The 12,931-nt window shown below is 47.6% G+C and overlaps 1 pseudogene; it reads left to right on the top strand.

The window, feature by feature from the left end:
- Nucleotides 1-7,824: 7,824 nt before the first annotated feature.
- LOC149868439 (uncharacterized) lies at nt 7,825-9,670 on the top strand (annotated as a pseudogene).
- The last annotated feature ends 3,261 nt before the right edge of the window (nt 9,671-12,931 follow it).

The following is a 12,931-nucleotide window of genomic DNA, read 5'->3' as shown; positions in this document are numbered from 1 at the left end:
TTCAGATGATCTGCAAACATTTATTTGTGTTGGCATTCTGTTTTAAAGAAAGAGGTTTACCATCTAAAGAGAGGCAAAGACTTGCAAATTGAAGTGGGTCGTTGTTTCCATGAACTTTGACTCAGATTAGTGATATTAAAACATAATTTGTATCTAACAAATGTGGAGCACCTTTTTTATCTAAAGCTCTCAAAGGATTACCAAATATGGGCCACTTACTTATGTGAGGAGTCCCATTAATTTAAATGGAATTACTTCTCACATAAGGAAGGTGAGCAGTATTTGACCTAATTACACTGAATTTACATAATGATTTTCTGAAATGTAGGCCCTACTAAATGCTTTGCATGCAGTGGGTAGTTTCATAAAGTATAAAGTTAAGCAAGTTCTTAAGGGTTTGTCCACAAATGAAATGTATTTCTTAATAACTCTGTATTTGAATAATCTTGTTCCAGAATAAGAGTGGACTTGGAGTTATTCATGTGCTTTAATTTCACATGCCACTTTAATCAGAATTGACTTTCAAGTGTAGACAGATCTTGGCAGGACTGAGAATGCAGTTACTTATCAGAGTGGAAACATGTATAGTGAACGTGCCTCACAGCTCAGGAAATAAAGGAGTGAAAGAAATGAACAACAAATGTAAAGATGCAGGATGAGTATTAGATAGGCAGAATGCATTTATCTGTGTGTTACTTTAGCAAAAACAGTAGGCCTAAAATGTTTCTCTCTTGTAAAGTGCTACAAGCAAGTTTTGTTTCTGCATTTTAGTTTTTTTGCTGATATGTTTTATTGGACCAACTTTGTAGTTGGGAGAGACATTAGACATGCTTTCAGGCTACAGAACTTTATCTCTCAAAAGTGGACTTTGCTTTTACCTTTCTACATCTGAAAAAAGAAAACTTTAAAGCACCCATTAATTACTAAACTAATATCACTCATATTTTTGGCATGTTCAACAGAAAGATGTAATAATTTTTACCTTTAAATCTAAGACTTCCACATTTATGTTTGCATAGTGGCCATCGCAACCCTTCAGTAACATAGAGCTACTGAAATGGTTACTGAGAAATGGGGATAGCTAGTTAATTCGTGTTCCATTAGTTCAAGATGTTTATTTCACAGAAGAAACCAGGTTTTTTTTTCTTTCTCTTTTTTCACTGTGATTTGTTTGATGTTAATATTTGTTGAAGCTTATTGTCACGGGGGCACTTGGGTGCCCCATGCCTTGAAGGAAATAAAGAGAGCTGCCAATCACCAGGGCAGCTCAGGTGATGGTTGCTGGGGCAACCAGGCAGGTCATGTGACCTGAAGGGGGCAGGGTCGGGCCTTTATAAACAACCCAGGCCAGAGCCTAGGTAGCATTTCCCTTCTGGCAGGCGCAGGTGCAAGTGCAAGTGCAAGTGCAAGTGCAAGTGCAAGTGCAAGTGCAAGTGCAAGTGCAAGTGCAAGTGCAAGTGCAGGCTGAGCCAGCGTGGCGCGGGATTTGTATGATAAGCCTGGGGCTTATGTTATGTTGTAGCCAGCTGGCTAATAGTGTGGTTTAGTTACCATTAGACCAGAGGACTGGGTGAGGCTGTAGGGGTGTGACGAGGCCTCACGGGAGCTCCCCAATAATCTGGGGGTTCCTGGTGCCCAGAAGGGCACAGTGAGCGGTGCCAGGCGGGCACAGCTGTTGGCGCCAGTGGGGCGCATGTTGGGGGGTGTTAACCCCCTGCCCTAGTAGGGGAAGTGACTGAGACGGTGGTCCAGGGGGCCAGGCATGGCTGCGGCCACCTGAGCCCCAACCAGGTGTAGGACCAGGAAAGGGTCCTGGAGGGCTCCACAGTGTAGGGCACTCTCGTGCCGCAGTGGGCATGGCAAGCGAGCGCCGGAGTGGCGCTCAGCGTGTGGGGGTTGTAGCCCCAGCCCGAGAGGGCGTGCAGCGCAGGAAGTGCACGAGCGAGACCCCAGAGAGGGCATGGTTGCGACAGGGCGCACAGGCCCCAGAGGGGGCGAGGAAGCGCAAGAGGTGTGGCACGGGCCCCAGATAGGGGGGCGCTGGTGGTGAAACCAGCTCGGGGGCGCCAGGTAGGGCGCCAAAGCCCGGTGGGGCGAGTTAAGGAGAAGCCCCAGTTGGGCAAGTGACCCAGATGGTGATCTAGGGGGCCAGGCACGGCTGCGGCCACCTGAGCCCCAACCGGGTGCAGGACCTGGAAAGGGTCCCGGAGGGCTCCACACAGTTGGAGATGCTAAAGAGGCGCCGGAGTAAGGCGCTGGGGCGTGACGAGCACAGGGGCGCCAGAGTAAGGCGCTAAAGGGTAAGGACTTGATAATGTCCGGGAATAGCTGCAAGGCTTGGGGCATGCTGAAGGGGAGGTAGGAGGCACACATTGCCCATAAGGCAGGGGTGCACTGGGGCACCCCAATCGGAATGGGGCATAGAGCAGAGCGGTGTCCAAGGCGAGACAAGGCAGCCTCCCATACTGAACTTAGAACATCAAAGACGTGATTGGCGAGTAGAGGGTGCTGAATCACTTAATTGGACATGGCAGGGGGCGCTAGGGAGCTTCACGGCCGCTCCCAGGCCCCACTCCGTGACACTTATTAATAGGGAATTGGCCAGGTTTTTGGCCAAATCTCCTCTTAATTCCTGTAACTCGAGTGTAACAGTAATTTTGGAGCATTATTTTTTAGAGTTCTACCATTATTGTAACTCAACACAGGCAAACAAAAATACTTAGTCTCCAATGGATTCATTCATACTACTGCTTTTGATGATGACTTGCTCTTTTTTGAATAAAATTGTATTCGATCTTAAATACACCAAAAGGTGAAAGAAAAGCTTTTAGCATGGGCTTAGTAAACATTAGCAGCTTGTTAAAAGTTAATAGTACAAGGTTATACAGGACTGGCAAAGCAATAAGCACTAGGAACATTTTACCTTTGCCTTAGTTGGGTCCTATTATCAAGTTGCCATTTGCTTCACTGTATGAAACCATTGTCATTTCTCAGAAGTATGGTTTAAATCTCAAGAGCATTATACCACAATAGTAAATTCATTCATTATTATTTTAGCCTCATCAATATCAAATACAGATTTACTAAATGCACTAGATTTTAATGAGTTTTACTGACTAAGAAAATATTTAATGTTTCCCTCTCTTCTCTGCAAGTATTTATTAGCATGGACAGTAGCGATAAGTTATAATTTTGAGACACCCCCTAATTTAGAGTTGGGAATTGAGAGATGATCCCTTAGTTAGGTAGAGGCTGAAAGAGACAAAAGGTCTGTGGAGATTGCCTAGTGCTTCAGGATAAAGCTTGTTATTTTGTTCTTCTCATTCATTATATCCCTGTATTTACTGAACCTCCTGATTGCTACATGGTGTCAGGTGTGGTGAATGAGGAGAACTTGGAAGAATTTGAGTTTCAAACTGAAAAAGAAGTTGACAACTGAGAGCAAGTGGAGCAATGCAGCCACAAGGGCCACTATAAGTGATCTGCCTGCATAATAATTGTCTAAGCAATTGGAAATTATGGAAGCTTTGAAACCTCCTTCTGCGGTTGGGCAATTTTGAAGAGAACTGGAGAGTGTCCTGACAAAGGTTTGAGTGGCAACTACAGCCACAGGGTCAGAAGAGAAAAATGACAAAGTCAAATACTCAGTCTTTTTGCATATACAAAAATCCTGTCCTCAAATTCTCAATCTTCTTGCATATATAAGCAAGGACGCTCTGGTTGTTCAAAACCTTTACCTTTGAAAAAGGTCAAAATATGAAATTAAGTAAAATACTGTACAAATTTGAGGAGTACTGTATGCTGAAAAAAGGGAAAGGCACTGGGGTTTTTGGGGGTTTTTTCTGAATATGCAAACAACAGAAAAAAGTATTGTTCAGTATGTTACTAAACTAAAGAGGTTGAATAAGAAATGTGCTTTTGGGAATTGGACAGAAAATCTGATTAGAGAGAGGATTATTTGTGGCATTGCAGGCACTGCATTGCAAGAAAGGTCCTTGTGTGAGGGAGACTTGTCCCTAGAAAAGGCTACCTAGGTTTGTAGAGCAGCAGAAACTGTGAAGGCCCAGGCTGCAGAGCTGAATACAACAAAACTGAAATCTAGTTAAGTGTGTGCTTGCCAAATCAGAATACGTTCATGCCTCTTGATCCTCTTCATCATCACAGCCCAAATCTGGACAGTTTTCTTAGGAAGACACCAATTGTTCCAGAACACAAGAAGCAACAATGTCCTTATGGGAAGAAATGTACCTACAGATATGAATGCAAATGCAATCATGCAGAAAATGGAAATCAGCCTCAGTGGTCTGTAGCTAATGAACTTTGTGGTATGTGCAGAAGCTCAGCTGCCAAAAGTGCAAGTATAGGTACTCAAATATATCAAGATCTGGAGGAAAAGCATCCCACTAAAAAGCAAATCAGAAACTGGATTTCATAGTTTGTTGCCCTGAGAAGAAATTGAAATCTCCTGAAGGACTATTAGAGATTTGTTAAAAGAGCTGCAGAAAATGGGGAATAGGAAAGTGAGTAGTAAGGACTCACTTCAGAATGAAGTGCTAGTAACCTCCTCTATGTAAGGGGGAATTAATGGATTTGGGGGTTAATTATTTTTTATAGTTATATAAAAGGGAAGATATAGTATTTATTGAACCTGGTGATCACTTCAGACTCTGTCAATTCAGTGTATTCCTCTGAAAGAGCAGCCTGATAGAAAGTAAATTCCTTTAGCTGCATCATAAGTATAAACATGGAATACTGTAGATATTTATTTGTATGAAAGCATAACCTATAAAGAAGCTTAAATGAAACTTGATCTGAATAAATCTTTTTGTGTGTCTTGGGGATCATACAGCAGCCTGGCCTATGAGTTACTTCATTTCCTGTGCTTCAAATTTGCTTCAGTAAAATGGGATAGAAGTGCTTCCTTGTTTCGTAACAATGAATTATTGCTCATAACATGTAATGAGTATGAAGGAATAAGCACCATAGAAAAAAATCTGCAAACAAACAGGAAATGAAAAAAGGCTATAAGCGCCTCTCACTTTTCTAACTGTGCACCTGGCAGCGTAGTTTAGGGGAGGAGGTGCACGGCCGACGGTGGCAAAAGAACAGGTTACAGATTATTTAGAAAAGCTGGACATGTACAAGTCTGTGGGGCCAGATCTGATGCATCTGAGGGTGTTGAGGGAGTTGGCTGATGTGATTGCAGAGCTGCTGACCATTATCTTTGAAAGCTCATGGTGACTGGGAGAGGTCCCGGAGGATTGGAAAAGAGCAAATATAGTGTCCATCTTTAAGGAAGGGAAGAAGAAAGATCAAGGGAACTACAGATTGGTTAGCCTCATCTCAGTCCCTGAAAAAATCATGGAGCAGGTCCTCAAGGAATCAATTTCTTAGCACTTGGAGGAGAAAAAAGTGAACAGGAATGGAACAGTTGGAATGGATTTACCAATGGCAAGTCATGCCTGACCAACCTGTTTGCCTTCTATGATGAGATGACTGGCACTGTGGATGTGGAGAGAGCAGTGGATGTGTTATACCTTGACTTTAACAAGGCTTTTGATGTGGTCTCCCACAACATTCTTGCAAGCAAACTAAGGATATATAGGTTGGATAAATGGACTGTAAGGTGAGTAGAAAATTGACTAGATTGTTTGGCTCAGAGGGTAGTAATCAATGGCTTGATGTCTAGCTGGCAGCCAGTTTCACGCAGAGTGCCCCAGGGTTAGTCCTGGGACTAGTTTTTTTCAATATTTTCCTCAGCAGCTTGGAAGATGGGATGGAGTGCACCCTCAGAAGTTTGCAGATGATACCAAGCTGGGGGGAGTAGTAGATGCATTGGATAATACAGCAAGGATTCAGATAGGCCCCAACAAATTGGAGGATTGGATCAAAAGAGGTTCAGTAAATGGAATAATCTCATGCACTGCTACAGGCTGGGGACCAACTGGCTAAGCAGTAGTTGTGCAGAAAAGTACCTGAGGGTTACAGTGGATAATAAGCTGAATATGAGCCAACAGTGTGCCCTTGTTGCCATAGGTGGGTTAATGGACAGGCCAGCTGGGGACAAGCCCAGGGCCCTCTACCAGTTCATGGCCCTGGGATCTTCATCACCAGGGAAGTGAAAGCCTCAGTTTTAAACTTAGCACCTGTTTTTCTCTCCCAGCAGGAAGACAAAAATGGTGCCAAGTTTAAAACTGTGGCTTTTGCATTTGCTCCCCTGGGAGCTGGAAGCACGGTCCCTCCACCAATAGGGCTGGGGGGTGGCAGGGCTGGGACTGGGCTGGGAGAGCCGTGTTGTGCCTGGGGGAGGGGAGAGGGGTGGGCTGGGTGGTGCTGTGCCTGTAAGGGTGGAGCCAAGCCAGGCCAGGGGAGCCATATCCCACCTGGGGGGAGATGGGGGGTGGTCAGGTCCAGGCCAAGCTAGGCTGGACCAGGAGCGCTGCACTGCATCAAACCTTGGGTGGGTGGTGGTGCTGGGAGGGCCTTGGGGGCTATAGCTCCCCCAAATTCATCTTAGCCCCCTTGCAGCCATCCCTCCCAGTGCCACTGCAGAGTCATGGCACAGTGCTCCTAGCCTGGCCTAGCCCATCTTGGTCCTCTGCATCTGTGTGGCCACATGTCATAGCTGGGCAGCAGCTCCCTGCAGGTAAGTGTAAAAGGGGCTGGGCGGGGAGCTAGTCTGAGCCACAGGAGGCTCATGGAGTGGGGGGCTGCATCTGTGTGATCAAGAGTGTGAGAGGGGGGAGGTCCTGTGAGGGAAAAGTGTGTGTGTGTATCTGTTTATCTGTGCGTGTGTGTGTCTGTGCATGGTAGGGAGAATGTGTTTGTGTTTCTGTCCATGTGCAGAGAATGAGAGTAGAGTGTGTGCGCCTGTGTCTGTGCATGCCTGTACATGTGCATATGTGTGTGTACATTTGGCCATAGCTGGGGTGCGGAGCAGGGAGAACAGGCGGACATGTGCCTCCCTCAGCCTGGTGGGGTCCACCCAGCCTCTCCCGCCAGCAATAGGTGGGGAAGGGGCTCCTCTCCCTCTACTGCAGCCCAGCTCCCATGGGGGGAGCAAGTCTTCAGTTTTGTTTGCCCAGGGCCCCAGTACACCTTCATCTGCCTCTGCTTGTTCCAAAGAAAGCTATTGGCATACTGGGCTGCATTAGTAGGTGTGTTATCAGTGGATTGAGGGAAGTGATTATTCCCCTCTATTCAGCAAATGTGAGGCCACATCTGGAGTACTGTGTCCAGTTTTGGTCCTCCCACTACAGAAACAATGTGGACAAATTGGAGAGAGTCCAGTGGAGGGCAACAAAAATGGTTAGGGGGCTGGCGCACATGACTTCTGGGGAGTGGCTGAGGGAACTGGGCTTATTTAGGTTGGAGAAGTGAAGACTGAGGTGGGGATTTAATAACAGCCTTCAACTACCTGAAGCGTGTTTCTAAAAAGGATGGAGCTAGGCTGTTCCTAGTGGTGGCAGATGACAGAACAAAAGAATGGTCTCAAGTTGAAGCAAGGGAAGTTTCAGTTAGAAATTAGGAAAAAAATTCTTATGAGGAGGATAGTAAAACACTGGAACAGGTTACACAGAGAGGCTGTGAAATTTCTATAACTAGAGGTTTTTAAGACCCAGCTAGACAAAGGCTTGGCTGGGATGATATAATTGGAGATGGTCCTGCTTTTAGCAGGGAGTTGAACTAAACAACCTCCTGAGGTCCCTTCCAATTACAGGGCAATTTTTGCACAGATGACTGAATGGGGCACACCAAGATTATGACTATACACAGTGCAGGAGCAAGGCCAAGGCATGTGGAGGCAATTTCATGCTATGTGCAATGCCAACCAGTGCTCAGGGTGTGGGACAATCCACCGTGCCCTACTATGTGGAACTGGTCAAAATTGTTGGCCCTACAGCCATTGAGCCCATCCACTACTCCTTTGCCACCAGGGGAGGAGTGGAGCCTGTAGCAACCAGCCCTGTGACCCGGCCTGCAGCAGTGCTGCTGCCCAGCTGTGCTGGGAGCGACAGCAAGGAGGGACTCGTACCACAGCCGCAGACAGGCCCAAGGTAACGCTGGAGCAGCAGGTGCCCTGGCTACTGCATGATACCAGTGGGAGTGGGGAAGAGCCTGAGGAGTGGGCTGGGGTGATAAGCATGTCAGTGGAGGCCACACCCTGCCAGTCTTGCTGCCAGACCTCAACCCCATCCAAGGCCAGGTCTGGCTCTGGCTCCTCCAGGGCCCAGGAACTGCCGTTTCATGGCTAAGCCGACCATCTCAGCACAGCTAGATAAGTCCTGCATGGGCTGTGGAGACTGGGAACCTCCCCCTGCTTCTCCACTTCCCCTCTCTTCTCTCTGAGCCACTTCTTGTGCTCTGCATGCACCCCAAGTCTATCTCTGCCACCTCCTTCTCTCCTCTCCTAACCCTCACTCCTCCACCATGCAGCAGCCCTGTTCCCAGCAGGGGCAGGACAGCCTTTCCCACTAACCAGCACTCCCAGCTACATGGATTTGACCCCAGCCATGATGGCAGTGGGGAGGTGGTTGCCAGGGCCGTGTACCTGTTGCAGAAGGCCTGGGGGTCATGGAACGGCACATCAATCCTGGTAGGGGGAAAAGCTGGGTGCTGCAGGCTGGGCTGGTTGTGATGCTTGTCCCCAGGATGATCCCTCCAGGCAGGGCCCTGCGGATGCCATGGGAAAGGGGGGGACCCTTTGGGCAGCAGATCACATGGACACACAGTGGGAGGGGACAGGTAGACCCAGGATGGCTATGGTCCTTGTCAGGGTGCCAGTCCCACATTGCTCTAGCTTGAGGATTGTCTGTCTGGCCCTGCATCCAAGAGTGAGGCTACTCCCTGGAGACCCTTACTGAGGCCTGTTCTTACCCCATGTCATGTTGCTGTAGCTGTAGCCCTCTATTTGCTCTCTCTACAGATGCCCATCTGCCAGGGGAGAGACCACTGTCCAGCACCTGAGAGCTGCTTACCCACTCTCAGGCTCTCCAGGGGCCATGTGGATGTGCCACCTGCACCCAGAGCAATGTGCATGGGTGAGAGAACATCCAGGAGGAGCTGCTCTGGACAGAGTGGGCACACCTCTGGGAGGCCTGGGAATACTGCCAACAGGTCCTGGTTTAGTTCCACTGCTCCTGTTGTGATCAGACCCTTGTCCTGGAGGAGGTGCAGGCTGCGGGGAGGGGGAGTGACACTGCAGCAGCTGGTGGCAGAGATAAGGTAGGAGTGACCTGGGACAGCTATGAGGAGCTGAGGCAACTGTGGGCTTCCATCAACACTACCATCCAGGATGGGCACAGGGTGTGGCAGAAGTTCCTGGCTGCCATCCCCACCCCAGCTGCTCCTGCCCCTGCTCCCCAGCTCATGCCAGCCCCAACACAGGTGCCTGGCCCCCTGGCCAGTCTATGGCCCCATCACCAGGGGCAGGGTCTGGCTGGGAGCATATTGCTTGGTTGGTGGCTCAGCTGGCAGCCTAGCAGGACCATGACCATCACGGGGTACTGCTTCTGTCTCCCCACTTCCCTGTTCTAGGCCTAGATGCAGTGTCTGCCCCTGAGGAGGAGCATCTGCCCTCCTCCCCAGAGCAGCTGGGGCCACAGCCATGTCAGCATGGCACCAGCACATGGGTGGTGGCAAGCAGAGCCAAGGCCAATCTCAGGGCTGAGGGTCCGCCAACCCTTGATTCCCACCTCCCTGTGCCTCCTCCCCTGGTGTTTCTCATGCCCCTAAGGGCCCTCTCCCTTGCGACATGGCAAGCCTCCTCCACTCACTGGGGCTCAAAGACTTCTCCCCAGGACTCTCGCACGTTATGGAGGACTCATGCTGTTGTGATGATGCAGGGTATGTATTGCAGTGCTGCCTCCAGGTGTGTGGCAAGGCTCTGCCAGTGCCTCTTGGCTATGGATGTCTATGGACACATGATTCTCTGGGGTAAGGGCCAGGTGCATCTCTGTGTCCTGTTGCTTGATGTTCAGAGCCAGCGGGGCCACCAGGTACATAAATGCACCCCTTGATGTTCTGAATGTCTGCACCCAGTGACCATCATCCCAGGTGGGAAGGACTACATGTTCCCACCAGTATTTACTGGTGGCTCAGGCCCATATGTAGAGGTGGATTTGTGGGTGGGGGGTGACATCAGGATTTTCATCATTGTCCTCTCCCTCCATTGGGTCTGGGCTGGTAGTGGTGGGGCAGAAGGCAGCATCAGGGGCCAGCTGTCGGGGAGTTTGGGGCATCAGCCTGCCAGTCCAGGGCTGCTTCCCATCCTCTGTCCCTGATGTCTAGATACACTTAGTATCTACTTGCTTAGTCCTTTAAAAAGTACCTATTTTATAACACTTTCTCTGCAAGATTTTACATTTACTAGCATTTTAAATTTAAATTGATGCTCTATTGACAGTGCCTATTCAGGCAAAAAATAATTGAATGCTTACTAATAATTGTTCAGAAAAATAAATACCTTAGTCAAGTTCACATTGAAGATGTGTATTTCGTTTTTCAGTAGCTGTCCCTTCTAAAGAAAGGTCAAGTATGATATGGACACCAGTAACATGAGAGTTAATTTCCTGCTAATGAGTTAAGGTTGTCAAAAGTGCAATAGCTTATGGCCTCAATTATGCCTTTGCAGAAGCAGAAGGGAAAGGAAGACTAGCACATCACCTTGTGTACATAGTGGTGCTCTACTGGAATAATTATTAGTGCCTTAGTATCTTATGTCCACACACACACTGTTTTAAAACTTAACTGCTGACATCCTACTAGGTCACAGTAAGTAATCGAGTGGAGAATCTTTTTCACAGTGAGTTTGTTTGACCTGTACAACATGTGCTTTTAACTGTTCTGCTCTGACAGTTCTTTAACTGCTCTACCACATTATACTAATTCACAGCTTGGTTTGACCTGTGTGGACAACTGTCTGCCAGCATGCACTTTACTGCTTCAGGGTCATCCTGACTAGATGTAACCTCTTTTTAAATGTTGGCATAGCATTGTTATAGCTATGCTGGCCTAGGGATATGAGAGAAGCAGGATTTGTGAGGTAAATAAATAGCTTTTATTGGACCAACTTGCATAGTTGGGAGAGATACGAGTCAAGCTTGCAGGCAGGCAGCCAAGAGTGCCCCTTTTTGATATCAGGCATTAGGGAGTTCACATACAAATATAGCAGACATGCTGTCTATTCTCCACTCTGTGCTTGTACATGGACCTCTTCAGAGACTCTAGCCTTAATTACCCTCTTGACAGAGCTGCATGTTGACAAAGGCATACCTAGAAGGGTTCATGAAAAATCCTGCAGATAAGTATTCTGTCTGTAAGTACTTTGTGCTGCATTATAATGCATCTAAATAAACTTTAAGCTACTCTTTCTAAGTGTTGACTATCCACAGTCATGTTGGACATAATTGGGCTCCTCTCTTTCTGCTTGGCATTAAATCCTTCCCCTGTGCCTGGGTTGTCCAACTGGGGGCCCATGAATGCCTGTCCTGCAGCCATATGGCAGGAGTCTATAGGCTGGTGGGTGGCATTAAATCCTTCCCCTGTGCCTGGGTTGTCCAACTGGGGGCCCATGAATGCCTGTCCTGCTGCCATATGGCAGGAGTCTATAGGCTGGTGGGTGGCATTAAATCCTTCCCCTGTGCCTGGGTTGTCCAACTGGGGGCCCATGAATGCCTGTCCTGCTGCCATATGTCAGGAGTCTATAGGCTGGTGGTGCTGCCTGTGCAGCAGGGGGCCACCCCACAGAATGCTGCCCATGTGGTGTGATGTGGGGCCTCGGGCTGCATGCTGGTGCCATGTGCCATGCACCATGTGGAAGTTGGATGGCCCTGCATGCTCTGTGTCATGCTCAGCATGACATCTGAGGACTTAAAGCTTTAAAGTTTTACTTTTCTGTTGTATCAAACCCAAAAACCATTGGCCATAGTTGCCATCTTCATACCCTCCTTCCTGACCTCCTCCTAGGCAGGCAAGGTTCTTTGGGTAGATGTGATATCTTTTAATTGACCAACTAAATAGTTGGAAAAACATTCTTTGCAAGCTTTTGAGTACATATACCTTTCATGTGGCATAGGGAGACGCTGCTGGTGTTATGTGCTTTCCAAGCTTAGAAAAGAAGCTAATCTCCTATTCATGCACAGTGCCTACTCTCCCCTTACTAACAAGATCCTTGCATCATAAGAGTGAAAGCATCAAGCATAACACTTAGAAATCAATCATGTCTAGTACAGCAACAGACACATATATGGGGAAACACCCAGGATAGGAATAGAAAAGACTTGACTTTTTTTACTGAAGTTGAGATTTCATGAAGTAAGTTAGCCAAGTCAGACTACAGAGACATTGTAAAAATCATAGACATTTTAAATCATTCTGTGGCATTTTACTTTAGAATTTCTAAAGAATTCTATTAGTTTTCCACTGTTCTTCTCATTGGTCTGCAGGTACCATGAAAGGCAAAAATAGCACTCTATTTTGGCACAAACATAACAAAGGAAAGCAGGTTTTTTTCTTGAGACTGACCAGAGAACTAATCTTTCCCTCCGTTGCTGTGCCAGCTGTGGGGAACCATTCTATGCTGTGCATCTTCAAATATCTTACCTATTGTTAAAAAGACAAGCACATTTTCCTTTCCTAGGGACTCAGCTCAGTGTAACATCTTTTGGTGCACGGATAGCTGTAGGGGCTTAGCCTGGCAAGGTTTACATGTCCGGCTGCTCAGTACCTTCCCTGCCCTGCTTGAGTGTCTCACGATCACTTGCCTGTTATCCACTGTGGTGGGTCCCAAATCTTGTCTGCTGTGTCTTGGTGTTTTTTGAAGTTAACAATTGGGAGGTGTTCACTTATACTACAGTTGGTCAACGATAAACATGCTGGACTTTCTTCTGGGGCTCTAATCTCCCCTGCACCCCATCCTAGCACTACCCAG

The sequence above is a fragment of the Crocodylus siamensis genome, chromosome 3 (genome assembly GCF_052110815.1).
Source record: "Crocodylus siamensis isolate JL-2025a chromosome 3, ASM5211081v1, whole genome shotgun sequence".
In the NCBI taxonomy this organism is placed as follows: Eukaryota; Metazoa; Chordata; order Crocodylia; family Crocodylidae; genus Crocodylus; species Crocodylus siamensis.
Note: the sequence above shows the minus strand (reverse complement) of the source record. Positions and strands in the feature narration are given on the sequence as shown.